The following is a 4,061-nucleotide window of genomic DNA, read 5'->3' as shown; positions in this document are numbered from 1 at the left end:
TGTAATACAGAAATAGAAAAAGAAAAGGAAAAGAAAGAAAATTTTTAGCAATGCAGAAAGTTTTACAAAACCTTTATACATCAGGCACAAAGGTCTATCTGCAGAAGGATGTAGTCCAAGAAATGTCTAGTTATCTGGGTAGCACCGTTAGTAACAATGGCGATATTGAGACTAACATCAACCATGGATTCGCAAAGCCGCGACTCTGTTCTAGAGAATGTGCACTGTATAGTCAACCGACACCTGCTTTACAAATGTCTGGCTCTATAACAGTATAGTATAACCAACAGTTCTCTATGTCAGTGAGACACGGAAGAGCACGGTGAAAGTAAACAGAAAGCTAGATGTTTTTCATCGAAGATTCTTCAAAGATACTTCAGAAGGATTCTAACAACCTTCTGGCAAGATTATGTAAACAATGATGACATTTAAAGAGAACCAGCGCAAGACCACTCAGAGAAGTTATTGCATAACGAAGACTAGCAGGTCACACACCTCCGTTACCAGAACAACGTCATTCTAAAACAGCTTTCAAATGGACACCACCAAAGGGGAGAAAATAGAGGTAGATAGGAAAGTACATGCGCAGAAAAATTCATAACCGACATGAGAAAGGCTAATATCACATAGCCGGATGTAGAGGACACCAGAAGCCAGTGGAGTGATTTGCCGCCCAATGTGCTCTAGATACAAAAGTGGTAAGAAGCTTGCTTTCCAAATACATGGTTCCGAAATCAGTCCCACTGCATGACATACACGTGCATATATACCAAGGCCGTCGCATAACTTTTAGAGGGCCTCTGCAACTTTTTGCTTCCGGGCCCTAGCTCTTCATTCAAAATTCATAATCTGCGCACCCTTATTATCTACAAAAATCAAACTAGTTCCTTACAGCTTGTTGTATTTTAGAATCATCACAGCAGAGTGGGGTGATGATTCTAAAATACAACACATAAAAAAAACTAGCGGTATATCTTTTTTCTACCCTTCTGTACATAGATAGATAAACACACACACACACACACACACACACACACATACACACACAAACTTGTGTGTGTATGTGTGTGTGTGCGCGCACGTTCACACGCGCACCCCTTGTTTTTGGCACAAAAGAATTTTGCCTCCAGCTTTTATTCCCTTAGGAAGTCAAAAGCCAATGTCCCGGGTACAAAGTGACCAGTTTTTCAACAACGTCAAATAACAACAGGCGGAGTAGATGGAACAGGGACAACTGAAGAAGGGAAATATTCTTTTTGTTGCATGTCTCGTTTCTCTGTTTATTTTTTCCGTTGTTCGAAAAAAAAGTTCGTTTCTTGTCTTCGTCTTTATGTTTTCGTTTCTCATTGTGTTTAACGTTTTCTGTGATGTCCTGTACCCATACATGCATGCATGTATACATATAGATGTAGGTATGTACATATATGTATGGATATATGCATATATTTATATATTATTTATGTTATATATATGTGTATATAATATATATATGCATATATACATACATATATGTATATACTTACATACATACGTATATGTATATATATGCACATATGGGTACAGGACGTCACAAAAGGTAAGCAACATGAAATACGAAAACATGGAATGCGAACTATTTTATGCGAACAACGATAGAAACAAATGGAAAAACAAGACAAGTAACATAAAGAACGACCGTTCATCAGTTGTCGGCTGTTTTATCTACTCCACATTTCGAGCAATTACGACAAGATGTGCTTTCGAAGAAACACGCGCACACATATACACTCGTATTTATACCTACATCCATACACAGTGTTTACTTTTTATTTCTTTAACGACCAAACGAAACCACAAATTATGTCAAAGATTTAACGCTGATAAGCAGAGCGGCTATATGATATAGATATACTATTATAATAAACTCGTTGTAACACATACGCGCGCGCATAAACACACAAATAAACAAGCATATGCACACTCACCTATCACAATATATGCAGAATTATATATACTTCTTTATCTTGTTCATATGAGAATTGAAAAGCAGAACAAGCATAGTGCATACACAAGCAACTGGCTTATCATAAACTTCGCAAAATCGTATTGTGGTAATAAAAAACCGTGTAAGTTTTGCACAACCGAAACATGTAAGACTCTACCTGTATACAATACATCTATTATTAAACAAATACTCTTAGCACATCGGCACATAATCTATAAAACATAAATACTGTACTCCTACAACTCCTATCGAAGTCAATAACATTTTATTACTTTTATCTCATTCGAAAATCAAGGTGGATTACGATACATTCTGTAAAATATCCATATCATTAAAGGGCCATGGTGATAATGTCCGTTGTTTGACGATAAAGTCTCAGTTGTTCAACCAACTGAATTACCTTGTACGTGACCATGTATTGCACAGACTCGTCTACTCTTAACGTAAATTGCAACCAGAATCTCTGTGACACAGTGTGTGAGACAAGGCTGCACCTTTCGGCCATACTGGGGCTCCGCCCTGAAAGGTTTTAGTGGAACGAATCGACACCAGTACTAATGTTTTTCAAAGCCTGGTAATCTTTCTATCTGTATTTGCCGAACCGCCAAGTTACGGGGAGGTAAAAAAAAAACCCAACACTGGTTGTCAAGAAAACTAACAAATAATCTATCTTATAAACAAGCCATGACAATGAATCGGCAAAATTAATCTAATTAACCTGTCAATTAACTTTTGATCACATAAAATTTTCCTCTTTTATTTAATTATCTATTTATTTGTCTTCTGTTACGTAAACGATTAAAAACCTTTCCTATTTTTACAATCTGACAGCTTCGTTAGTGTTCAGTTTGATATACTGGAAACTACACATGGGAAACTTCGATTGCATTTGTTCACTGTGTGAGAGTCTCCCATGAAAGTGAGTAAAAAGCATGTATATATGTAGCAATTAGCCTTCAACACATACACACACATACACACACACATGCCCCACCCCCGTTTATATATGCGGTCGCGCGCACACGCAAACCGCTAGCCTAATTCATGACTGTCTTTAATATAGTAGCTCATCTGAGCTGCTGATTGAGGAAGGAAGTAGGATATATCTCTGAGGAGCGGTCAAACATATGAAACCGTCCTTCAGGAAAATTCCTCACTCTTTATCACCCACACATCAACAGCATAGAAAGAATGCATTCACATTCAGACACAGGAAGGCTTCGTAATCTTTTATCGTTGTTTCACCCGTTGGATTGCAGCCATACTGGGGCACTAAATTGATGGGTTTAGTCGAAGAAATTGTCCCCAGTAATTATCTGAAACGTCTGGTGCCTATTCTATCCATCCCTTTTCCTGAGTGGGAAGTTACGGAGCCATAAACAAACCAACACTAGTTGCCAAGCGATAGTGGTTAGGGAGGGAATACGCAAATACGAACGCAAAGACATACGTATATACATGCACATACGACGGCTTCGACACAGATCTTGACTATGAAGATCACTCACAAAGCATTGGTTGGCCTGGGGCTATAAGAAGACATTTACCCAAAATGCCACGCAGTGGGACTGAACTCAAAAACAGTCGCAAAATGAGGTCTTTAACTACACAGCGTTGCCTGTGACCGATTTATCTCAGTTCTCGTCTAGTTTACGCTGTGGGCCGCTGTCAAAATGACTGAAACGGGTAAAAAAAATAAAAGGACTACTTTTATGAGGTAAAATCACTAACTGAATGCCTCAACGGTCTCAAAAAAGTTTTATGCTGAAGTAGTTGAGATTGATACTCTAGACCAGGGGTTCCTAATCGGGGTTTACGAGTAAAAAAAATTGTAATTTGAAGGTCCATATATAAACTTTGGTTACTAGGATAGGTACCTGCATTTAGTGAAAAAATAAATACTAATAGCGAGGCAGGTCCGGAAAAAGCCCAACAATCGAATGGATTTCACTGATGAGACAACGGAAATTGCCGAAACTGACGTCAGTATTAAGAATTCTCGATCGGCATTTTTCGGACAATTACGTCCCTGTTAGTGTGTTTTCATTCATGTGCGTTACACACACACACACACACA

The 4,061-nt window shown here is 38.3% G+C and overlaps 1 long non-coding RNA gene across 1 annotated transcript in view; it reads left to right on the top strand.

Annotated features, from left to right (window-relative positions):
• The first annotated feature begins 6 nt into the window (after nt 1-6).
• Nucleotides 7-4,061, top strand: part of LOC128247817 (uncharacterized) — a 52,585-nt gene continuing 48,530 nt past the window's right edge. The window contains exon 1 of the long non-coding RNA XR_008264138.1: nt 7-698. This is a non-coding gene — a long non-coding RNA (uncharacterized LOC128247817). The remainder of the gene's footprint in view (nt 699-4,061) is intronic.

Source organism: Octopus bimaculoides, chromosome 5, assembly GCF_001194135.2.
Source record: "Octopus bimaculoides isolate UCB-OBI-ISO-001 chromosome 5, ASM119413v2, whole genome shotgun sequence".
Classification (NCBI taxonomy): domain Eukaryota; kingdom Metazoa; phylum Mollusca; class Cephalopoda; order Octopoda; family Octopodidae; genus Octopus; species Octopus bimaculoides.
This window is presented reverse-complemented; position numbering and strand designations above follow the sequence as displayed.